Source organism: Elephantulus edwardii, unplaced genomic scaffold (genome assembly GCF_000299155.1).
Source record: "Elephantulus edwardii isolate Elephantulus edwardi_28Jun2011 unplaced genomic scaffold, EleEdw1.0 scaffold00010, whole genome shotgun sequence".
NCBI classification, from domain to species: Eukaryota; Metazoa; Chordata; class Mammalia; order Macroscelidea; family Macroscelididae; genus Elephantulus; species Elephantulus edwardii.
The window spans coordinates 5868911-5896144 of record NW_006399760.1 but is presented as its reverse complement, the minus strand read 5'-3'; the positions used below and the strand labels follow the sequence as shown (position 1 = coordinate 5896144).

Here is a 27234-nt window from a genome sequence, read left to right as displayed (position 1 = left end):
TCTCCAAGGAAAGACACCTGCTAGCAACATGACCAAAGTATGTGAGGTGAAGCTTCATTATTCCTGCCTCGGGCTGCACTCTCTCCAAGACATATATATATTCATTTTCTTGGCTATCCACGTGATGTTCAGTGCTCTTCTCCAACACACAGTTCAAAGGTGTCAATTATTTTCTTGTCATCCTTACTTATTGTCCAGCTCTCAAATTCATAGCAAGTAATCAGAAAGACCATGGCCTGAACCAGATACACCTTGGTCCTCAAACTGACATCATTACACCTCAATAATTTGGAGAAATCCCTGACTGCAGATTTTCTTAGTGTATTACATCTCCTTATTTCCTGACCTGGTCCCAAGGGTGTTAATTGTGGATCTAAGCAAAATGAAGCTGTTGACAGTTTCAAGTTCCTCCATCCATCATGATGCTGCCTATTGGTCCTGTGGTAAAAACTTTGTTTTCTTGATTTTGAGATGGAATCCATACTCAAGGCTACAGCCCCTTATCTTCTGCAACAAGTGTTTCAAGTTCTCCTCATTTTCAGCAAGGTTGTGTCGTCTGCATAATGCCAGTTTTTATGATTGTTCTTCCAATCCTGATGTTGCTTTGCTCCTCATAGAATCCATCTTCTCATATAATTTGCTCACCATACAGATTGAATCGGTATGGAGAGAGAATACAACCCTGACAAACTCCCATCTCAATTTTAAACCAAGCAGTGTTCTCCTGATCTACTCACACAACAGCCTCCTGGTATAGGTATAGGTTCTGCATGACAACAATTAAGTGCTCTGGAATTCCCATTCTTCTCAGCCACAGCTTGTTATGATCCACACAGTCAAGTGTCTTTGCATAATTAATAAAGCATAAATATACATTCTCCCGGTATTCTTTACTATCAGCCAGAAAACATCTGACATCAGCAATGATATCCCTGGTATCATGTTCTCTTCTAAATCCTGCTTCAACTTTTGGCAGTTTCCCATCTATGTACAGTTCCAGCCATTTTTGAATGATCTTCAGTAGTATTTTGCCTGCATGTGATATTAATGATCTTGTTTGATAGTTTTCACATTCAGTTGCATCACCTTTCTTGGGAATGGAAACAAATAGGGACCTCTTCCAATCCATTAGCCAGACAACTGTCATCCAAATTTTCTGGCATAGAATTGTGAGCACACCCAAGGCTTCATCTGTTAACTAAAGAAAGTCCATTTGTGTCCTATCGATTCCTAGGGCCTTTATTTTGCCTATCCTTCAATGCTCTAGGTTTAATTAATTCTCAGCCATGTTAAAGATCATGAAAAGGTTTGAAATGATCATGTTCTATTTTGTACATTTAAATAGGCAAAGCTCCCATAGTTTTATACCCTGATGTCTGCTAATGGAAGGTCAGAAATTTAAATTGACAAACTACTCCACTGGAAAAAGATGAACAGCCTCTTTGCCTAAACATTTACAGCCTTGAAAACCTGATGGAGGATGAATAGGAGTCAGAACTGACTGAAAAGTAGTGGGCTTTTTCAGAGGAAAATAAGGCTCAGTGATCACATTTTTTTTTCTCTAGTATTTCAATTCTCTGAACACTCACTTCTGTGTTTAATATCTATTGTTTCACACTGCAATCATTTTAAAATGGGACTTTACATGGAAACTCTATAATTAGAATGCTTTGAGTAGTTATTAAGATAGTACCTATTTACAAACCTGATTCAATTTATTTGCATTTGCCTTCATAAGTTAATTACACCTTCTTGGTTAAAATTTTAAATTAGTAAACACGTGATTAGAAGGCACTCTGAAGATTTCTCCTTAATCTCTAAGAAACATTTTTTTCTTTGTATTTTTCACATACAGAAAGGACATTCTGAATACTGATACAGCAAATGTGATAGGATGTGTTCAAATTTTGAAGCTTGTGTTAGAAGTGCATTCTTTTCCAAGAAATTTCTTTTAAAGATTGAACCTGGGGGGGTAAAGGGGGGGAGATTTAAAAAAAGTGATTGAACTTTGAAATTTGGTCTTAATTTTAACTGTCAAGAAATTAGGTTACCTTTGCCAGTTTAATGCCCATGAATCTCTAGAGCTATATCACAGGATTAAATATTTTCAGAAGTTTCACTTTAATACACAACCTGACTTAAGAAATATTGAACAGGACACTAATTTTAAAGTTTTAATTACCCCAAACCCATCACCATCAAGTTGATTCTAATTCAAAGCAAACCTCCATCAAATTTCTAAGGTGGAAATCTTTACAAAATTAGACATTCCATCTTTCTCCTGCCACAGATAAATAGCCTTTTAATTTGCAAAGCAACACACTATAGACTATACCCCCAGTCATTTTTATGTGCGAAGGAGTTGATTAAGTCTCATAAAGACCCAATGAATAATGGATCTGTGACTTGCCTTATCCTGGCCCATACTTACTCTCTTCAACACACTTGAGCTCATTGTTACAGTCACTGTGTCAGTCTATCTTGCAGAAGGTCTTCCTCTCTTATGCTGACCCTCCAACTTTCCAATACCTAAAGTATGTGTGGTAGAGTTTGACTATCCTTGCCTCCAAGGAGCACTCTGGTTTCACTTTCTCCAGGACAGACCTGTTCATTCTCTTGGAAATTCATGGGATATTCAGGACTTTCCTCTAATATAAGAACTCAAATGCGAAGTTATTTGTCCAATACCAGAACTCAAAGACAAATTTCATTATCCAACTTTCAGATGCATAGCTAGCAATTGAGAAGACCACGACTTAGATCAAGTGCTTCTTAGAACTCCTTTAAATTTGAATATATACCTGAATCTCCTAGAGAGCTGGCTAAATAGATTATTAGGTCCTATTCTCAGTGTCTCTTTCAGCTGGTCTTAGGTGGTGGTCAAGAATTTCTATTTCTATACCCATTCATTTGTTGATGGGAACTTAGGTTGTTCCCAACTCCTTGCTATTGTGAACAAAGCTGCGATAAACATGGGTGTGCATATATCTGCTTGGATGTCAGTTATGTTCTCCTTGGGGTATATTCCCAGTAGTGGAATTGCTGGGTTGAATGGTATCTCTATTTGCAACTTTTTGAAAAAGCAACCATACCACCTTCCACAATGCTTGCACCATTTTATACCCCCACCAACAGTGAATAAGGGTTCTAGTTTCTCCACAGCCTCGCCAGCATTTGCTGTTCTGTTAAATTTTGCAATTCTGACTGGGCTGAGATGATATCTCATAGTAGTTTTGATTTACATCTCTCTTAGAGCTAGGGATTTTGACTGTGGAATACTATGCTGCATTGGAAAAAAAGGACCTCATGCAATATTATTCAAAACGCTTGACCCTGGAGGACATTATGCTGAGCTAAGAATCTCAGTCACAAAAGGACAAATACTGCTTGGTGCCACTGTTGTAAAGCAGGACAGACCTCGGGGTTGGAAGGAGACTGAGAAGGATGGCTTCAATAATGTATACTGCATTGAAACAGATGAGAGAGAAAACTGCTTTAGAAGGAAAATTATTAGGGATTTTTGTCATGACAGGAGTCCAGAATGAAGGCTGTATAGTGGAGCGGACCTGGGGGGAGGGATTGTAAAACAATGAAAGAATTTTTCTTTTATTTTTCCAAGAGGGTAGTGTACTTGGGGGGTGGGTTGGGAGGGTACAAAAGTACAATGAATGAATGGAAATCCAAAGTCTCTGTAAATTTTCATTGAAATTAATAATAAAATAAACAAGAATTTCTATTTCTATCATTCTCCCAATTTCAGCAAAACTTGTTCAATTACTTAGGTAACATCTAGGGGATCTGTGACTGAAGAGAACTATCATGCATGTTCATCTCTATCTTGAATATACTTAATACCATATTTTTTATATATTCAGACTTAATTTAATCTTTCTTAGTTAATTATAATGAAAGTTTACAGAGATTTTGTATTTCCATTCATTCTTTTTTTCACTTTTCTCCCTGCCTACTCCATTTGCTCATCTTTTTGAAAAGTAAAAGAAAAATTGTTTCATTGTTATACAATCCCTCCCCCCAAGTCCACTCCACTATGGAGCCTTCATTCTGGACTCCTGTCATGGCAATAATACCTAATCACATATCCATTTTAAACAGATCTCTCCCTCATAGGTTTCAAAGCAGTATACATTATTTACCCCTCTTTTCCAGTCTCCCCTCAACCCCCATGACAGTCCCATTTTACAACAGTGGTACTATGCAATATTTGTCCTTTTGTGACTGATATATTTCACTCAACATAAGGTTTTCCAGGGTCAGCCATTTTGTATAATATTTCATGAGTTCCGTGTTTTTCAATGCAGCATAATATTCCACTGTGTGAATATACCAGAGCTTCTCTATCCATTCATTTTATGGGCACTTGGATTGTTTCCAACCCCTTGCAATTGTGAACAAAGCCACAATAAACATGTGTGTGCATATATCTGATTGGGTGGCAGTTATGGTTTCTTTAGTGTTTATTCTCAGTAGTGGAATTGCTGGGTCAAATGGTATTTCTGTTTGCAACTTTTTGAGAAAGTGCCATACAGCCTTCCATAGTGGTCACACCATTTTACACTCCCATCAACAGTAAATAAAGGTGCCAGTTTCTCCACAATCTCGACAGCATTTGAGATTTGCTGTTCTGTTAAATTTTGATATTCTTACTGGGGTGAGATGTTATCTCATAGCTGTTTTGATTTGCATCTCTCATATAGCTAGGGATTTTGAACATTTCTTCATGTGTTTGTTGGCCATCTGAATGTTACTTTTTGGTGAAAGGTCTGTTGATATTCTTGTGCCCATTTTTTCAATTGGGTTATTTACCTTATGTTTGTTGTGGTACTCAAGTGTTTTATAAATTCTAGATATAAGTCCCTTGTCTGACATGTCATTACCAAATATTTTTTCCCAGTCTGTGGCTTCCCTTTTTTATCTTGTTGGAGAAGTTTTTGGATGTGCATAGGGATTTGATCCTTATAAAGTTCCATTCATGTATTTTTAGCCTTTCTGGTTGTAGATTTTTCAGGATGCTTGGAAGATTGTTTATGTTGTGGATTAGGACTTTTAGAGTTCTTCAATATTTCCTTTAATGAAGTTCGTCATCCATAGTTTTAGTCCTAGGTCCATGATCCACTTTGAGTTGGTCTTTGCATATGGAGAGAAGTGTGGATCTTGCTTGAGTTTTCTAAAGATAGTTTTCCAGTTTTGCCATGACCATTTATTAAAAAGGCTGTCGTTTCCCCACTTAACTGATTTCGTCTCCTTGTCAAAAATCAGTTGGCCATAGGTAGATGGGGTTATTTCTGGATTCTTAATTCTATTCCATTTATCTGTGTGTCTGTCATTTACCAGCACGATACTGTCTTAACCACCACGGCAGTGTATAGGATTTGGAATTAGAAAGTTAGATGCCTTCTACTTTGTTTCTCTTTTTAAGGAGTGCTTTGCATTTTGGAGGCCTCTTTCCATTCCAAATGAAATTGGAATGTGCCTTTTCCATTTTGTTGAAGAATGGAATTGGTATTTTTATTGGGGTTGCATTGAACACATGAATTGAGGAAGATATATTCCTCCACTTCTCAAGGTTTCTTTTTGTATCTTGTAGTAATGTTTTGGAATTATCTTGTAATAAATCCTTTGTGCTTCTGGATATATTTACTCCTAAGTACTTAACTTGTGACTAGCTATTGTGAAGGGTATTTTTTTTTCTTAGCTCCAGTTCTGTGTTCTCTTTGTTACTGTAAAGAAATCTAATTGAGTTTTCTATGCTGATCTTGTATCCTGACACTGTGCTGAAATGGTCAGCTATATCCAGTAATTTTCTTGCTGAGTATTTACAGTTTTCTAAGTGTACTATCATATCATCTGCATTTATAGATAATTTTACCTCCTCTTTGCCAATTTGTTTACCTCTTATTTCCTTCTCTTGTCTTATTGCTATCACTAAGGCTTCCAATACAATATTGAATAGGAGATGTGATAGTGGGCAACATTGCCTAGTACCTGTTCTCAAAGAGAATGTCAATCTCTCTCCATTGAGAACAATTTTGGCTCTAAAGTTTGCACATGCACTTTTTACTATGTTGAAGAAATTCCCCTCTAATCCTATTTTGTTGAATGTTTTAATCAGGAAATGGTGTTGGATTTTGTCAAAGGCCTCTTCTGCATCAATAGATAGGATCATGTGGTTCTTGTTCTTTGCTTTCTTAACGTGATGAATTATATGAATTGTTTTTCTTATGTTGAATCATCCTTACATACCTGTTATGAATCCTACTTGGTTATGGTGAATTATTTTTTAAAGTATCGTTGGATTCTATTGGCCAATATTTTATTCAGGATGTTTGCATCTATGTTCATAAGAGATATTGGCCTACAATTTCAATTTGGGTGACGTCCTTTCCTGGCTTTGGTATCAAGGATATGTTTGCTTCATAGAATGAGTCTGGGAGAATTCCATCTTTTTCTATTTTCTGAAATAGTTTATGTAGAATTGGTGACAGATCTTCTCTGAATGTTTGATAAAATTCACTTGAAAACCATCTGAACCAGGAATTCTTTTGGTTGGAAGTTGTTTTATTACCTTTTGATTTTGGTTGGTGTCAGTTTAGAAAAGTTATGAATTTCTAAGTATTCGTCCATTGCCTCTAGGTTTTCATATTTGTTTGAGTATAATTTTTTACAATATTCCAACATTAGCCTTTTTATTTTAGTTGTTTCTGTTGTGATGTTGCCCATTTCATCTCTTATTCAGATTATTTGCACCTTTCCATTGTTAGTTTTACTAGTGGTTTATTGATTTTCTTGACCTTTTCAAAGAACCAACTCTATGTTTTATTGATACTTTTAACTGTTTTTTGGTTTTCTATTTCATTGATTTCTGCTCTAATTTTTATTTTTTCAGGTTTTTTTTAGAGGGTGTTTGGTTTTCTTGCTGTTCTTTTTCAGTGTGTTGGAGATGTTGGGTTAGAGTCAATGGTAATTTTTTTTCTGCCTTTTGATATTTTTGCTTATTGCTATAAATTTTCCTCTGACAAACCCAGAGGTTTTGGTAAGTGGTATTTTCATTGTCATTTGTTCCAAGAAACTTTTTTTATTTCATTTTTTATTTCTTCTAGTCTCCACTCATTGTTCAAGCAAGGCGTTATTCAGCTTCTGAATGTGTGGTTTTCTCTTTTATACTCTTGTTATTGATTTCTAATTTTGTTGCATTCTGGTCTGAGAAAATGTTTTGTCCTATTTCTCGATTTTTTAAATTTATTGATGTTTGCCTTGTGAACTAAAATGTAATCTGTTCTGGAGAATGTTCTTTTAGGGGTGCATTAGCCTGTAAATATCTATGAGGTTGAATTGCTTTATTGTGTGGTTTAATTCTTGAGCATCCTTCTTGAGTTTTTCTCTGGTAATTCTATCTTTTCTTGAGAGGGGTGTATTGACGTCTCCAACAACTATATAGTGTTGTCTCCATTTTTATTTTTCTTGATATTTGTTTTATATCCTTTGCAGGTCTTTCATTTGGTGCATAGATATTTACTATTGTTACATCTTCTTGTTTTATTGGTCCCTTAAGCATTTTATAGTGACCTTTTTTGATAATTGTGATAGTTTTTTCATTGAAATTTATTTTATCAGAGACTAAGATCTCTACTCCTGATTTTTTCTGGTTGTTATTTACTTGGTGTATTTTTCCCCATCCTTTTATTTTTAGTTTTTCTTTATCTTCATTTTCAGGCATGTCTCTTGTAGACAGTATATTGATGGATTTTGGGTTTTTAATCCAAGCTGATACTCTTTCTCTTCAGTGGTGCATTCATACCATTCACATTCAGTATGATTATTGAAAGGCAGGGTTTTATTGCTATCATTTTGTTGAGTTCTTTTTGGTGTTGTTGCTAGTTACTTTGGTCCATTCTGCTTTCTGTGACACCTCTGTAAAGACATCTCTCAGTGTTTCCTGCAATACAGGTTTTGTTTTTACAAACTCCTTTAGGTCCTGTTTTTCTGGGAATATCTTGATCTCTCCTTCTTATTTGATGGAAAGTTTTGCTGGGTACAATATTCTTGGTTGACAGTTGTGTTCTTTGAGTGTTCAATATATATCATTCAGTCTTCCTGCTTGCATGGTTTCTGCTGAGAAACCAGCATTTTATCTTATCTGCTCTCCCTTATAGGTTACTTTCCCTCACTGCTTTCTGGATTCTCTCCTTATGTTTGGTTCTGGCAAATGTGACTATGATATGCCTTGGTGTTTTCTTTTGGGGTCTATTCTATATGGTGTTCACTCTGCTTCTTGAATATGTATTCTTTCATTCTTCATTATGCCTGGGAAGTTCTCCTCAAATTTTTCGGTATCTTTACTTGTTTCTTCCTGTTCTGGAATTCTGATGATGTACATGTTATTTATCTTGATGGTATCCCACATTATGTTTTAAGTTTTCTTCTTTTTCCTTCCTTTTTGATTCTGCTTTTTGCTCTAGCAGTTCTGCTGTGTTGCAACTCTTCAACTATGCTCATGTGTCCCTCCTTCATGATTATAGCACCTGAAACATTGGACCTCATATTTTGGATCATGGTTTCTTGTTTTTCCAGTGCTATTAATATCTTGTTTGTTTTATCTCCTGTGTTTTGGATTGTTTGTTGGTTTTGTTTTGTTTCGTTTTGTTTTTTTAAACGCCTCCTGGTTTTAAACTCCTGGTTTAAACCTCCTGGTTTTAAACTCCTCCTACAGCTTGCAATATGCTGTAATACTTCAAGTTTGTCTTTCACCCATTAAAATAGTAAATCATTGTTTTTTTTAAATTTTGTGTCAGAAAGTTTCATCAGACTTTTTGGCTCAGGAAATCCATTGATACTGTGTCACCTTTTGGGGGTGACATCTTGATTTGCACTTTTGTAGGGTGAGAGATAGCCTGTTTCTTTTGTGACATAGGTTTTTGATCTGAAGACAATGCTCTGGAAATCTGTGAGCCAGCTTCCCAGCCTGTGTTTCTTTCTGAACATCTGAGTCAAGGGAAGTTTTAGTATAGGACCTGTGAGAAAGGCCTCTTGTAGCTAAGTCAGATCAAGTTGCTCCAGATTAAAGGCAAGTTGATTGACTAGACGTGTAGGCAATGGTGTGGAGCCAAATGGAGAGCGTGTCAGGCATGGGGTGGGCAGCGACCACAGGGGCAAGTCAGCTACTTTTGGGAAACTCACTCAGAGGCTGCTCTTTCTCAGTGGTCCTTGCCCAGTGGCCCTCAGTCAATTGCCCTCATCCAGCGGCCCTTGCCTCAGCAGGGCCCTGAGTTTAGCAGAGCTTAAGAAACCTCTATTAAATTCCTACTGATCCACTTGTTCCTGGCCAGTTGGCCTGGCCCAAGAAAACTAAGTCAAATTCCTAACAACCATCTTGCTCCTGGCGGGTCAGGGGGTGGGGTGGCGGGTGTGGGGGGAGGACTTAAGAAAACTCAGTCAATTTCCAGCTGACTGGCTTGCTCCTGGCAAGGGAGTCCCACAGTGGCTCTGTTGGCAGCTTCTGCTGGAGTCCGCAGCTCACTGATCCTGGGGTTCACCAACTATTTTAATAAAAGTTCTGACTCAAATTCATGCTGACCACGTCATGCCACATTGGTCTCTGTGTGTTGGTCTCTCTCATGGTCCAATTCTTTGCAGCTTGCCGTTCCTACAGCTCCTTATGCTGTTTTCTCTGCTGCCGCCATCTTGGTTTTCTTTATTTAATCTTTAAAAAATTACCAGGACAAATTTTCTTCTCATCTTTAATTTAAAGAATTAAGTGGAGAGTATTTAATGATTAAATCTTAGGCTTTTCAAACATATTTTTTGATCTTTGAGCATTTTATAGAAAAAAAATAGACACTTATTTAAAAATTTTAATAATTGCATTTTTCGGTTTTTTAAATAACTCAACTTGAATTATTGTTATTATTATTATTATTATTACTCTCTTTCTAATTCCTATAAAGTCAGAACTGTCTCACAATTGACTCATTAGAGGATATTCAATGGCTTTAATTTACATGGGAGAAGATTACCCATCTTTTTCCTACGGAATTGCTGGTGGATTTGAACCACTAGAGAGATATTCCTTTTGGGTTAGCAGTGTAACACCTTTTTGTTGCTATTTTAATAAATAATCCTTAATGTGAGTGGACAACATATGAGTCACACAAAGAACTCTGGAAAATATATTTTAAAAATTGGTGAATAATTTAAAGAGTATTCAATGGGATAGAAGCAAAATGCATAATTTTTTTAATTAATAGATAATATATTCCTCAAGCTAACTGTTCTACTTCTAACAGCTAATGTGCAAAGAATATGTTGGCAAATGCCAGACATAAAAAGAGGAGAAGGGACTAAGGGGAAAGCAGAAAAGACTCACCAATAGGGGATGTATCATGTATTATGTTAGTTATAGCTAAGCTATTTTCAACAATTTCATAAGATAAAGTTTCTGATAAAGTATAATATTAATTTGGGATTTTTTATTATACAGAAAAAAGTTCCATATGTATATAATGAGTTTAATGAGGAGCATTAACTCAGTGGAGTTAATTGTTTTGACTGAAATAGTATGATCATTGCCAAGCACTGCTTTCAAACTATGTGCCATTTCTCAGTAACATCTTGGCAGACACAATACGTCTGCTGACTTAATTTCTGTAATATGTTCCAACCAAATTTTAAACTCCCATATTTTATCTGAGTCAATTTCCCCCCCCCCTTTTCTTCCCCAGATGAGGTTTTAGGATGTTGACAGAGGGAAGGAAATATGTCTCTCCTGAGTGTCTTGAATTTGGCCTCTGAGAAATTTCTATCCTCTCTGCTTTTCCTTACTTCTTTAGGGTTCTGTTCACAACTAGGTTTAGATGTCTTCCATTCCCATTACCTCATTCTGTCTATCACCATTCATCTATTTCAAACACTAGTCACCAGAATTCCTTGTTCAGTGAGTTCTACTCTTGTTTGCATTTCTTATATAGCTAAAGCATCTGCTGTTTTTTTGTTTGGCCTACACACAATCTGTTCACTGAGTTAATAATCAAAGAATCTCTTCTACATGAAGAAGAGTGTAACATCAGTATTGGAGCATGATTCATCAATTGCATGTGCTATGCAGATGACCTTGGTTCTGAAAATGAAGACGACTGGAAGTTGAAAGATGGTACTTTCAGTATGATAGCTTTTTAACATAAAGAAACCAAAATTCTTCACAACTGGATAAATAAGCAACATCATAGTAAAGAAAGCATTCCTATTAAAAATGTCATTTTACATGGATTCACAATCAACCTCAATGAAGCAGCGTCCAAGAAATAAAATTTTGTGTTATAATGGTCATGTCACTGCAAAGGATCTCTTTAAAGTTTTTAATAAGGAAGGTGCCATTTTAAATACTAACATGATTTTACATATGATAATATTTTCAATTAATAATATTACTATAATAATAATAATAATAATATTTTTCAAGAAATAGTGCTATGGTATTTTTAATTACCTCATATGCATGTGAAAGCTAAACCATGAATAAGGAACACTTAAGGAAAACTGATACCTTTGAATTACATTATTCTTGAAGAACATTTAATTTACCACAGATTGCTCAACCAGTAGACAAATCCATCTTGTTGTTGTTATGTGTGCCACTGAATTGCTTGTGCCTCATGGTGAAAATTGCCCTAACCTGAGCCAGTCTCACCATCTCTGATACACCTAACTCCATTATATCAGTTATTGTCTCGAGCTCTTTCTCTTACAGTGATCTCTCAGCTGTTGATGGTGTTGAAGACACTGATCAAAAGCAAGCAATATGTCTGCAGTTAAAGCAGCCATAGACCATGCCCTGAGGAGAGCATGGGTAGTTAATGGAGCTTTAAATTTTCAATTTTTATGTGCTTGTTCTCACCTAGCCCAGTGATCAGGCCTAAAGCAATGGATAGAAACAACATTCTTAAAAATCCTAATATCACAGCATCTTTCTCTCATAGAACATGTGGTAGATTCAAACTGAATGCTTTATGTTATAGGGCAATATATTTATATAATTGTTTATATGTAAATAACAAATGTCTACAAAACCACTGTCTAGTCTCAATCTGTACAATAAAATTAATTACTTAGAAGTGCAGAAGAGGAAGACGCTGTTTGAGATGTATTGACTCAATAACTTAAGTAATGAGAGTAAGTGTGTCAGAGAGAGTGTGACTGGCTAGGATAGAGCAGGGTTCAGAGCTATTGTGAATATAGTCACTATGAATTATAGTCAACTCAGTGCAAATAACAACAACAAAATGTAAGCCACTTAGATTTCTCTTTGTTAATTTTTATCTATTTAACAATAGATAAAATATAATTTAATAACCTTATGGAATATATATGTTTTCAATTTTAACTCTATAATGTTGTAGTAATTCCTCTTAGTTTTCTTTAGTTCAAAGATTTTCTATGTTTTATTTCTATTATTACATTAAACAAATCATGATAGTAAAAGTGTCATTAAAATATTTGGCAATAAATAAATATATATTCTTCTGAAAAAAATGATACATGATTGGAACTCTGTGACTAAGTATTTTGAGCCATCTACACATACATCTGAATTTACTATCACCTTGTAAGCACGATATTTTTACTTACTGCAAAAATATTATTCAGATTATGAACCTTAAATCCTAAGAACGCAGTTTAAGTTATCTTTAAGAATATACTTATATCAAATTTGGACCAGGAAAAGATTCAAGTTAGTTGACATCAGTTACTTTTACTTTATTCATGATGAATTGATAAATGTTGAAAGAATTTTGTTTAAATAAATTCATTCTAAAATTAATTTTACTTCTCATAGTGTAAATTTTATCTCATTTTTCAAAATTAGAAAAATATTATGTTTTTCCCCCCAATTTTCACTGATCTTTCACATCTCCCATTTGTTCCACAATTACACTCAATATTCTAGGATCTAAAGTGGTGTTTTCTTATTTATTTGATTAATTCTCTCAACATGAAAACCAACTTGGGTTTAGCATTTACATGCTATGTTTATCTTTTGTTTGTTTTGAAATATCAGCTTCCTCTTAGTCTTGTTTGTCCTTCACTCATTTATATAACAATCATTATGTTTTATAATTATGGGGGCTATAGGTTTTGAGAGGCTTTATTTTCACAGTTTTCTTTTGTTTGTTGTTGTTATGTGCCGTCAAGTTGTCTGCTACTCATAGTGACCCTATCGACAATAGCTCTGAAGCCTGTTTGGTCCTGAGCCAGTCTCACTGATTCTGACACACCTAACCACATTGTCCTAGTCACTGTATTAATCCATCTCATCCTGGGTCTTCTTCTGCTGTGCTGTCTTTCCACCCTTCTGAGCATAATGTCCTTCTCCAAGGATCAGTCCATCTTGGTCAGGTGCCCAAAGTATGTACGGCATACTTCAAAATCCTAGTTTTCAGGGAGAAACTTTGTTTCACCCTCTCCAAGACAGACTTATCCAGCACCATAACTCAAAGGCATAACTTCTGTTATCCTTAGCCATTACTCAGCTCTCTGATGCATAGAAAATAAGTGCAAAGACCATGGCCTGGATCAGATACACCTTAGTCTCTAGACTGACATCATTGTTTCTCAATATTCTGGAGAGGTCCCTGACAAGATTTACCTAATGAAATTCATCTTTTGATTTCCTGACTGCTAGTGCCAAGAGTATTGGTTGTGGAGTCAAGCAAACTTTTACTGTTAACAACCTTAGTGTCTTCTACATCCATCATGGTGCTACCAGTTGGCCCAGTGGTGAGAATGTTTGTCTTCTTGATGTTGAGCTTTACTCTATATTGAAGACTACAGTCCTTGACTTTCTGCAGCAACTACCTCAGGTCCGGTCTGCCTCAGTTTCTGTAAGTAAAGTGTGTCATCTTCATAACACAGGTTGTTGATGAGTCTTCCTCCAAACCTGATGCCACATTCCTGCTCATAAAGCCTAGTCTCCCTAATGGTCTATTCTGAATAAAACTTTGTCTTATAGAAGTATGCTTTTTATCTCAAACTGCCTTGTTCTGATTTGTTTTCTTTCTTTTTGATGTTTATTATTAAAATTCTTTATTATTTTTTAAAATGGTAATAAGATTCTCATACTAATGTGTCTGTTTTATTCTTATCACTCAATTACCACTGCCTTTGAATCAGAACCAAGTTATACCTAACCCTACAGCAGATTTTTCAGAGGCAGTGAATTTCACAGGAAGATTTTGTCCATCTTTCTCAGAGCAGCTAGAGGTTTTGAAAGTCTGCTTTGAGTTGGCAGCACAACTCCTTACCCTCTAGGGCACTAGAAATCTGTATTCCTTCTTCCAATTAGTGTGTAGTACTCATTTTCACTTATATTTGCTTGAAATTCAACTCTTGGGCATACTTGGCCCTTTCAGTTCCATTGGAAGATAAATGGAAACTTAAGTAAACTATGGTGAGATAGATTGAAAGCAGTAGGCAAACAAAATTAAGGTTGCATAGAGAAGTGTACTAGGGGTGGGGGGAAGGGACGTGGGAATTGTATACTAATGAAGGAATTTTTTTTTCTTTTTTTTTTCTCTCTTTGGAGGGGGAAGCGAGCTGGTGGGGAGGGGTGGGAAGGGAGAAAATTGCGGCAATGAATGAATGGAAATCCAAAACCTCTGTAAAAAAAATTAAATAAAAAATAAAAAAATTATGAAAAAAAACCCCTCTGAGTATCTTGATGTAATTGAGCATTTATCTCATCTACTGAAAGCCCTAGAGAACTCTTGCTTGTCTCATTCAGTCGTTGGTAATTCCTGATATTTTTTGGTTTGTGGCAGCATAATTCTACATCTGCAAATAACCTTCTTCTCTTTGTATCTATGAAGCACGTTTACTTTTATTTATAAGGAGAATAATTATTGGGTTTTGTGCCCATTCTAAATCTAAGGAACTTATTCTTAAATCTCTAATTTAATTATATCTACAAAGACTCTGTATAAATTAGTTCACATTAAGAATTTTTCAGTTTCACTTACATGTCTTTTATAGGGGAGAACACATTTCAACTTAATGTATCGAAGAACTTCATAATATCTCAAAAAATGGTTAATGTATATAAAACAGCAAGTCATGGGTAACTTTTCCAAGCTCTCCCAGTAATACTGATAATATATACTTAGGTTTATTAAGCTTTCTTCTAATGCATATTATTTAGTTCCTTCTTTCAGGTTAACTTTTTACTCAATTTCTTGATTACACCCCTCCAATATTCAGATTATCTTGTTCTTTCATTCTTTTTAGAATGAGACATTACCAAAACTCATCTGCTGTCTCACCAGACATCCCATAGCCTGTTCCTATTAAATTGATTTCCATTCAAGATGGTAATAATTCTAACAACATCTATGGTGCTGACAAAGAAATATAACCCTTTAAATTTCTTTTGAGTGAAAATGAATTCTTCAGAGGCTGTCAGCATTTATTTCTCCTTGGTAAAAACAATATAGTACTTTTGTTACCTATTTATATCTATCTTGATCTACATATCTGTCTATATACCTAGAGATAAAAATATACATGTACAAATTTTAATTGAAAGAAAAATGAGTTAATGCATGTATAATCCACATAGTTGTGGCACACAGCAGCCAATGAAAAAATAAAGCTATAGATTTGTATTGCTTTCTCTTCTCTTTCCTCTCAAATGGGAAATATATGCATCCATTATAATTAAACAAAAGTTTAAGTTAGGCCAAAGAAAATTAATTCATAATACAGAAACATTCCCCACATCTCTATTTCTTAAATATTAAATTTGGTTTCAGTCTGACACCCTTATTGATCCAATAATCATAAGACTTCTATCATGCTGAGCTGGAGTGTTGAAAATAGAAATCTACATGCATATCTGTCCAAGATATAGCCAATGCATTGGTATGTTATTTTGTCACTCTCAGTTTTTCTCACTGATGGAAAACTCATTCTTTATTGTATGCATAAGGTCTGATCCTACATTATTGTTTGGTACAGCACTTTTATAAAAGAGTCCAATTTTTGTGATAATAGTGGGCATGGATCAATGGTGATTAATTTTATAGACACAATATATGGGAATGATACCATGAAATTAAATATATCTGAAACAGAATGCATACAAATTTTTATAGAAACATATATAAAACAAAAATAATTTCAAATAACACCCTGCATTGTATGGAACTGCTTGTATGAAACACTATGATTAGAGGAATGCATAATACACAGTGTATATAAATGAAACACAGTGTATATAAATTTTGTATACTTGTTGTTGTTATGTGCCGTCAAATCATCTGCAACTCATAGGAACCCTATGTACAGCAGCTCTGAAGCCAGCCCTGTTCTAAGCAAGTCTCACTGATTCTAACATGCTCTCATTGCCCCAATTATTGTTTCAATCCATCTCATCCGGGGTCTTCCTCTCCTGTGCTGTCCCTCCGCCCATCTGAGCATGATGTTTTTCTCTAAGGATTGGTCTCTCCTGGTCACATCCCCAAAGTGTGTGAAATGGAGCTTCAGAATTATAGCCTCTGAGGAGAAACTTGGTTTCACTCCATTCAAGACAGACCTATTTGATTTCTTGGAAGTTCATGGTATGTTCAAAACTCTTCTCCTGCACCACAACTCAAAGGTATTGATTCTCTTTCTGTCATCTTTAGTTATTGTCCATCTCTTTGATGCATTGCGAGTAACTGCATAATCATAGCCTGGATCAGGTGCACCTTACTCCCTAGACTAATATCTTTGCTTTTCAGTACTCTAGAGAGGTCGCTGACAGTAGAATTTTCCAGTGCAATTTGTCTTTGGATTTCCTGACTGCTATGTGCTGAGAGTGTTAATTTTGGAACTAAGCAAGCTGAACTGTTAACAATCTCAATCTCTTCTCCATCTATCATGTTGGTTTCAGTTGGCCCAGTAGTGAGAATCTTTGTTTTCCTGATGTTGAGCTCCAATCCATATTGAAGACTTGCAGCAAATGCTTCAAGTCTTCTTCAGTTTCAACAAGCAGGGATTGTTAATGAATCTTCCTCCAATCCTGATGATGATGCCACATTCCTCCCCATAAAGCCCAGTTTCCCAAATGACTTTTTAGCATGTAGATTGAAAAGGTATGCATCCCTGACACACTTCTTTCCTGATTTTTAACCATGTCTCAATGGCACATAACAACAACAGTGTTTCTCTGCTCTGTTCTGAGGGCTGCTTGCTGGTTTTGCATAAGCACAATAAAGTGTTCTGTGATTTCCATTCTCAAGGTTAGCCACAATTTTTTGTGATACACACAATCAAATGTCTTTGCATATTCCATAAAACACAGAGAGACATTCTGTGGTACTCTCTGCTTTCTTTGAAGATGCATCTGATGCTGGCGATAATGTCTCTAGTGCCATGACCTCTCCTAAACCCAGCGTGTATTTCTGTTAGTTCTTTGTCAATGTACTGTTCCAATCGTTTCTGGATAATCTTCAGTGGGATTTTGCTTGCCTGTGATATTGTGCAATAATTTAAATTCTCTATGTTCTTTCATTATTTTACAAACCCTCCCCCAGGTCCACTCCACCATGTAACCATCGCTCTAGACTCCTGTCATGACAGAAATACCTAATCACATATCTCTTTTAAACAGTTTTCTCCCTTCTCTGTTTCAGAGCAGCATACATTATTGAACCCATCTTACTCAGTCTCTCCCCAACCCCAAGGACAGTCCCATTCTACAACAGTGGCACCATGCAATATTTGTCCCTTTGTTACTGGGACATCGTAGAGAGGATTAAACCAGGCTGCTCCTTGGAGGCAAGGATTCTGGGGCTTCGTTTGACATACTTTGGACATGTTGTAAGGAGAGACAAGTCTTTGGAGAGGGACATCATGCTGGGTAGAGTGGAGGGACAGTGCAGGAGGGGAAGACCCTCTATGGGGTGGATTGATTCAGTGACTGGGGTACTCGGGATGGGTTTGTCGGAGGCAGTGAGATTGGCACAGGATAGAGCACGGTTTAGGGCTGTTGTACATAGGGTCACTATGAGTCGCAAACGACTCGACGGCACATAACAACAACAACAACATATGGCCACCTCTTTTAAAAAAAGAAAATATGGATCTTTTCCAGTCAGTTGGTCTCCAGACTTCTTGGCACAAGCTGGTGCATGTCCAGGGAAGTATCTATTTGTTGACATATGTTAATTATTGTTCCATCAATTCCTGGAGCTTTATTTTTGTCAAGTCTTTCAGAGCATCTTGAACTTCTTCCTTTATCACCATTGCATCTTTTTTGTTTGTGTGTTTTCTTGTTGTATACTGTCAAATTGGATACTATTGGCACAGGAAGAGATTGTCCCTCCTTCTCCAGGAGAGCATCTGGTGGATTTGAACCATGTAGCTTCAAATTGCAGAGCAGCTTCTTGCCACTAGGCCACCAGAGCTCCCATCACCATTGCATCTTGATCATATGTTGTTTTTCTTTAAATTCTTCTGTGTCAACCAATTCTTTTTGGTGCAATGACTCTGAATACTCCCTCCATTTTCTTTCTTTTTTTTTTTTTTGCTGTCATTTTTTTTACAAAGGTTTTGGATTTCCATTCATTCATTGCTGCAGTTTTCTCCCTTCCCACCAGCTCGCTTCCCCTCCAAAGAGAGGAAAAAAAAGAAAAATAAAAATAAATACTTCATTAGTATACAATCCCCACGTCCCTTCCCCTCACCCCCCACCCTGAGTACACTTCTGTATGCAACCTTAATTCTGGATTCCTGTGCTGACCACAATACTCAATCATATATCACTTCTAATCTGTGCTTTCCCTCATCTGTTTCAATACAATATACATAATTTATCCAGTTTTCTCTGTCATACCCCCACCCTGATGTCACACCCATTCTACAACAGTGGCACCATGCAGTATCTGTCCCTCTGTGACTGAAATATTTCACTCAGCATAATGTTTTCATAAAAACAATTTTTCATAAAAGGGTCCAATTTGTCTATCAGGAGCTCTCTTGGCCTGGTGGCTAAGGAGTTGTTCTTCCAATCCAAAAGTGGTTGGTTCAAATCCAGAAGCTGGTCTGAGAGAGAAAGACTGACAAATTCTTGTGAGATTTATTACTTCTGAAAATCTGCTGCAAGGTGAGCAATGAGTTTTTTCTAACTCAAGAGCATATAACAACATCAAAAATGATTTATTTATAAAAATGGATCCTCTATTTAGATTGTTCAAGTCAATGTTATCGAAGATAGATTATTTCAAGTCATGAGCTATTGTTTGATGTACAATTGAAACAGAATGTATTTATTTTTCCACTCTCATTTCTTGTCAATATATTTATATCTAATTGCAATATTATCAATCCAAAACTCTGCATGATCTTCCACAGTTTAGTGTGCTATCTCTCTCTATTGCCATCAAATTAGTCACTGTGAAATTCCATGGAGTGTTTGAGGCTGAGGAAATTACCCATCTTTTCCTTCGTAGCTGCTGAAGGTTTGAAACTGCCATAGTCTCAGCCGTTACGTTAGCACTGAACACATTATAAACTTCACCACCAGAGCTCTCTTGAGTTTTTTTACTTGGCACCCTATGTATAGAGCAGTATACTTTTAATTTCCACAGCTGGGAGAAATTTTATCTCTCCACTTTGAAGGTTAGAAATCCAAATAAGGGTATTGGCTACAGTGGAGGAATTTACCAACCATATTCTTTATCATTTCCTGAATTGTACAAGATTTGCACATGGCTTCTTTCTGCTGCGTGCCCATTTTCCATTCTTAGAAGTGGTCACTCAAAAAAATTAAACTGAGGATGAAATTTTATCTGGTAGATCATGTTAGCATAACAAAAGAGCCTTCCATTTCTAAACAAGGTGCATTTATAATTACAAATGCAAGACCTAAGAATGTCATCTAGAAAGACATTATTCAATTTATGACAGTGTCCACATTTAAGCCATGTGTTTACTCCTTCCTAGTGAGGCCCAACTTTCTCTAAAATTAGAGCCAGCTTGAGGTTACTGAAGTCAGAACTCAAAAGAAGGAGTTTTTTTTTTACCCTGTAGGGAAAAAAAAGCCAGAATGTAGATTCTGTGTGTGGTTCTGAACCAAATTCATTTGGGGGTCCTAATTATAATATTATGCTGATTTTAGTTAAATGTATAATATAAATATTATAAGTATATAACTTTTTTCAAATATTGTGAAATGTATTTTTTTTTAATTTGAAGCCCATATTATTTTATGCCTAATATTTTTATGCACTAGACAACTACTTGGCCAACTGACTGGAAGAGATCTATATTTTTCCCATTCCAGAGAAAGGTGACCCCACAGAGTGTGGAAATTATCAAATAATATCATTGCTATCACATGCAAGCAAGACTCTGCTGAAGATTATCCAAAAACGACTGGTACAGTACATCAAGAGAGAACTGAAAGAAGTCCAGGCTGGGTTTAGAAAGGGTTGTGGTAAGAGGGATATTATAGCTAATATTACATGGATCTTGGCTGAAAGCAAGGAGTACCAGCAGGATGTCTATCTGTGTTTCATTGATTATGTAAAGGTATTTGACTGTGTGGATCATAACAAACTGTGATCTGACTCTGAGAAGAATGGAAATCCCAAAAAACTTGATCGTTCTAATGCAAAACCTATACTTGGGCCAGGAGACAGTCATCAGAACAGAGCAAGGAAACACTGTATGGTTCAAAATTGGGAAGGGTGTATGCCAGGGATGTGTCTTGTCTATCTCCATATCTTTTCAACCTGTATGCAGAATAGATTATCTGGGAAGGAAGCTGGGCTCTATGAGAAGTGTGGCATCAGGATTGGTGGAAGATTCATCAACAATCTGCGTTATGCGATAACACAACTCTGCTTGCTGAAACTGAAGAGGACCTGAAACACTTTCTGCAGAAGATCAAGGACTGCAGCCTTCAATATGGATTGAGGCTCAATAACAAGAAGACGAAGATTCTGACCATTGGGCCAAATGGCAGCATCTGGATGGACAGTTAAAAGATTGAGAATGTTAACAGCTTTAGTTTGCTTGGCTCCACAGTTAACATTCTTGGCATGAGCAGCCAGGTAATTAAAAGACTTATTGCAATGGGAAAGTCTGATATTAGAGACCTCTCCAGAGTACTGAAGAGCAATGGTGTCACTCTAGAGACACAGGTATGCTTGATACAGACAATAATCTTTGCAATCAATTGCTATGCATTGGAGAGCTGGAAAATGACTAGGGAGGACAGATGAAGAATTGATGCCTTTGAGCTGTGGTGCTGGAGCAGAGTATGGAACCATGGATTGCTAAGGAAATGAACAAGTTCATCCAGGAGAGGGTTAAACTGGACTTCTTCTTGGAGGCAGGGAATCTGAAGCTTCATCTCACATACTTTGGACATGTTGCAAGGAGGAACCAGTTCTTGGACAGAGACATCATGCTTGGAAGTGTGGAGGGACAGTGCAGGAGGGGAAGACCCTCTATGAGGTGGATTGATTCAGTGATGGGAGTAATTGGGGTGGGTGTGCCAGAGACATTGAGATTAACATAGGAGAGAGCAGGTTTTAGGGCTATTGTATTTAGGGTCCCTCTGAGTCACAGGCAACTCTAAGACACATAACAACAACAACAACATCTGTCGTTCCTGTGATGATGAACACTGTGACACTGATACGTCAAATGCGATAATGGTTACCCATAGTGGACAGTGGTTGGTGGAGTTCCCCGATTAAAATAAGCTTGGAAGCAGGAGTGGCATCCACTTCCAAAATATCTTGCCTCCAGAAACCCTGATAACTTGGAGAAAAGATGAAATTTATACAAGTGTTCAGGTTTTTATTCATAGGGTAGTTATGAGTCATCTATGACTTGACGACACTTAACAACAACATATCTAATTTAAGGGAGCTCTGGTGGCCTAGTGGCAAGAAGCTGCACTACGATTCCAAAGGCAAGCAGTTCAAGGCCACCAGCTGCTCTGCAGGAGGAGGATGTGCAATCTCCTTCCACATGATTTGTCCTCTGAAAACGCCACGGAGGGTCAGCTGTGGGCCAGTTCCAGCTCTACAGTAAACAACAACATATTTAATATAAGTCCAAATCCTGTGTACCAGCTTTACGGAAGGATTTCTGTCTGAGACAGTATTAAGGAGAGATCCTTGCCCCTGAACTTCTGTTCCATGACTGTCATCTTTTGAGTCAGGTTCTCTGCTCCTCAGTTTGCAGCATACTCTACCACAGTAGGATAATTTTTCATGTGACGGTGATGTCTCCTCTAGATTAGATAGGCTGGTATTGGATGGCACTTAACAACAACATCCAATAATAGTGAGCTCTGGGGGCCTAGTACTAAGGAGCTGTGCTGCCAGCCTAAAAGTATGCAGTTTTTATTCACCAGCTTCTTCTCCACGGGAGAAAGATGGACAATCTTCTCCTGTCCAATTTGTTGTTGTTTTTCTGGGCTGTCGAGTTGTCTGCTCATAGTGACCCTATTTACAACAACTCTGAACCCTGTGCTTTCCTGATCTAGTCTCACTGATTCTGATACACTTAATCCCATTGCCACAGTTATCATGTGAAACCATCTCATCTGGGGTCTTCCTATCCTGCACTGTTCCTCCACTCTTTCAAGGATGATGTTCTTCTCCAAGGACAGCTCCCTACTGGTCACATGCTTGAATTACATAAGATGGAGCTTCAAAATCCTTACCTCCAAGGAGAAACTTGGTTTCACCCTCTCCAAGATAGGTCAATTTGTTCTCCTGGCTGTCCATTCAATACTGTTTTCCAGCACCACAACTCAAAGGCATTAATTTGTCTTCTGTCATCCTTAGTTAATGCCTAACTCTCTGATGTAATTACCTGTAATTGTGAAGATCATGACCTATTAGTCTCAAGACTGACATCTTTTCTCCTACCTTTTCCATTTTTACTTTTTATGCAGGAAACAATTTTTTAAATCTGAGTTTTCTCATTATGATTTCAACATTTTAGAAATCCATTTAACTACTTTTATCTTGATTTTTCAAAATTAACCATTCTTGTTGGCTTTATCTTGTCTATAACAGTCTCCTAAATCAAGAGTTTTTGATCTTGTGTTTATTATTTTTAGGATTGTACAAATAAAGAAGTTTAATCATACTATTGTGAAGAACATAAAATTGTTATAATAATGTGAGAATTAGTTATCACAATGCTATTAAAGCAATGATAAAATCTGAAAGGGAGATGAGAAAAGTGTAGAGTATATTATCATTTTTTACTGTCATAGAGTCAATTCCAGGCTCATGGCAATGTCATGTGTTTCATGGCAACACTGTACTCTTTTTTAACTTAACACAAGCAGTTTGTTAGGTCTCTTCTCAGCCCTAGATCTGTTTGTGTTTGAAGTGCTAACCTATAAGAAAGCAGTATAAAGCAAGTGGATTTTTAAAAAATTTAGATAAGCATTTTAAACATTATGTATTAACAAAAATTGTTTATTATGAAATTTTTTTTTGTTACTATGTTCCAAACAGCTAAATCCAATGACAGTGGGATCAGTTTCAAATCATAGTGCCCTACTGGACAAAATAACTCTCCATAGGTTTCAAAGGTTTTAATCTTTGTAACATCACACTAACACACCATTCTTCCAAGGAGTGCCTGGTAGATTTCAGCCCAGCCAATCACTAAATTCTTGAACGTCAAGGATCCTTTGCTATTTGTTCATTTTGCTGAATTTCATTAATTTCCCCCTATAATTTATATGTTCAGTTTATCGTCAATATTTTTTTCTGCTTTGTAGAATTCTTACAATATCATATCTGTCTTATGTCTGTGTTGGCTTCCTATCTTCCCAAAATATTTCACCATGCTCTCAAATATTACAGGTCATAGGCCATTAATTGTAAAATAGATTCATGAAAAATTTTAAAAGTGACTATTATATTGGTTTTGTTTTGCATGTGTCACATATTATCCAAGTTAAGATGGCTTTTTTTTTCGCTCTGAGAAGCAAAGGCTTATGCATCTAATATTTCTTTGTAGAAGGTTTAGTCTGTGAGGTTCCTTAGTCTATACTGGGGCCTTAATTTCAATCCTATGTCTTTTATGGCCCAAAGCTGCTTCTTAAAACAACAACAACAAAAAAAAACCCACCAAAAAACAAAACAATATGAAACCTTTTCCCATTGTTTTTGCAGGCAAAATCACACACACACACACACACACACACACACACACACACACCCTGAACAATAGCTCACTTGCTGTTCTGGCTTTTTTTATTTAAACCTTGAAAATTTGTCATATTTTTAACTCATTTATTGTTTAAATGTTTGGCCTATATTATATCTAACATGCATCATTCATATGCTATGTTGACAGGCATTTTCAACATCTTTTCCTAGCTTTTTTATTAATATCATTCTGACAGACTCCTTTCTTTGTGTGCTCTCCAGCTCCAAGATTTTTCATTCACAGGGTTACTGTTTCAAAATATATCTCTTAGGCCTGTTTATAGTACTTGAAATTTTACCAGCTTTCTTACAATCTACTGTAGCCTGTAGTATGAAAAAAAATATATATATTTCACAAAGATGCCAGCTCTTGCACCATGGAACCTATAAATAAATACTGTCTTTTATGGGGAAAAAAATAAGCAAAAGATCTTAAAACAAGATTAGGTTGGGTGTTCCAGGTGGGTCCTTACTGCAAGGCAAGAGACATATGGGAAAAGCTGAGGGAGATTTGACACACGCAGAACAGGTGGAGGCAAGGTGACTGCAAGGTAGAGATTAGATGTTGTAGCCTTAAGCCAAGGGATGACAGCAAGCACCGGAAACTGGAAGAGACAAGTAACAGATTTTCTCCTAAAGGCTCCATAGGGAAGATGGCCCTGTGGACACCTTGATTTTGGCTCAATAAAACTATTTTCAGATGTCAGGCCTTCAAATCAGTGGAAAAAAAATATTTTTATTGATCCAAGCCTCCACGATTTTTGTAGCTCGTTGCACCATTCCTAGGACATTAATGCATAGGCATTGTAGAATTCTTTCCCTTTTGTCATTGTGGATCTTTTAAAATTTCCAGTCTTTCAACCTAGGATAATCTGAAGCTATTTCCGCCTCTTGCTTCTCTAATTTAGCATAGACTTAGTGTATTTCCTATTACCTCTATCACATTTATCATAGACGTTTTAGAATCACTTGTTCAGTTATAATGCAAACAAGACACTTTTCCTACTAGATTTTAGGCTTTTTTTGGAAAAGAGACTATTTAACATTTAACTTTACATGCCCAGCACTCTTTCTTTCATTTATTTACTCATTCTCTAAATTGCAAACCTGTGAGGCATATATCACTTTCATGTGTGAAGTTCTCAAAAAAAAAGGAATAAATGGACTTTTAAAAGTAATTTTCTCCCCTATATTTTACAGATTTGTATTTCTAATTTCAATTATGTTGAGTGTGAACTCAAGTTTCCCTATAGTGCAAAGTCCAAACTGATTCTTTTTTATGCTTCATATATATGTATGACATATAAAATGAAGTTTATGTGTATCAGTTATAAGAGACTGAAAATATAAACACTACATTATTAGCCTATAAGGTGACTGTTCACTTTTGTTTATCCAATGAATTTTTCCCATTGAATCATTTAAAGTCTACTTTTTAGAAATACTATTTCCAGTTTCTTTCATATAAAAATCTATTAATGATAAAAATCTAGACATGTTATTAACATGTCGTAAAATGTGTAGAATGAAGAGTCATCCCCATTTTCCGTAAGGATGCTTAATGATATCTATTTATTCATAGAAAAAAAAGTAGATTCAATGTTTAAATGGAAGACCAAATGAAAACTAACACAAATAACTCATTATTTCCTGGTTGATTCAAACTAATGGCAACCCTCTTCCAGCTTTCTGAGACTGTTAATCTTATCAACATGAGACCGCTTCATCTTTCTTTCATGGTGTAATTTCGTGTTGGGTACCATCAAGTTGGAACTGACTCATAGGTGACCCTCTAGAATATTTTCATAGGTTTTCAATCTCTCAGAACGAGATTGCCCATCCTTCTCCCACAGGGCAGCTGGTGGATTCTAACTCAATGTATTTGAGACTGCAGTGTAAGGTTTCACAGTTAGGCCACAAGTGCTTCCTGCTGACTTTTCAGTTATCAGTTCTGCACGTGATCTACTATGTTCCAAGGGCTTCTTAGACGGAAGATATAAATCAGAAAAATAATAATTATATCTTTAATTGTTTCTCTTTTCTAATCTATGATATTTTAATTTTAAAAGTTTATTTTCTATGTAAGTTTTCCTCCTTTACTTTCCTTCATTGATATTATGCTTCATACAATCATTGCATACATGATGTTTTATAAAATTAATAACCATCAAACGATATCCACCATTAACCTAGCTTTTCAAGTCCTGCAAGGGATTCCCCATTTCCTTTACCCACTCACCAGGTTGTGCAAACCTACCCTTCCTCACCACTCTGCTCCCATCCCTTCCCCCTTTAATAAATATTAGCTTTATCAATGTAGTCAGGTAGGAAAAGAATGTATTTAGGAATCAAACCAGTTTAGAAATCAATTCAAATTTAAACTCTGCTACTTGCTATTGTGTTGCAAAACAAAAGGCTCAGGGTTTGAAACCAACAGATGCTTCTTAGGAGAAAGAAAGATGGGCAATCTCCTTTCATAGAATTAACTGCCTCTGAAAACCCACTGGGGATCAGCAGTTGTTCTTCAGATTCAATGTACACAACAACGAAGACAATTTACTAGTCATTTGATACAATCTCTAGCAAATTAGAGGTTTTGAAAGAGCCAATTCAAGCATTCTGGAATACACTTTGTTCTCAGAGTTAACAACGATTTATTGTTATTCACACAGTCAAATGCTTTTGCACATTTAATAAAACACAGACATTCTTCTGGTACTCTCTACTTCCAAGTAAGGTCCATCTGTTATTGGCTATAATATCCCTAGTGTCGTGGCCTCTTTTACACCAAGCCTGTACATCTGGCAGTTCTTTATTCATGTACTGTTCCATCCATTTTTGGATGATTTTCAGCAGGTTCTTGCTGGTATATTATATTAAAAATATTGTTCTATAATTTCCACACTCTGTCAAGCCATCATTTTTGGCAACGACATAAACATGGATCTCTTCCATTCAACTGACCAAGCAGCTATCCTCCAGACTTCTTGATGCA

General features: G+C 36.3%; 1 protein-coding gene across 1 annotated transcript in view; it reads left to right on the top strand.

Moving 5' to 3' along the window:
- The window catches only part of LRP1B (low density lipoprotein receptor-related protein 1B), a 2414068-nt gene that overhangs the window by 1203821 nt on the left and 1183013 nt on the right, over positions 1–27234 (top strand). The gene's annotated exons all lie outside the window — the stretch shown is intronic.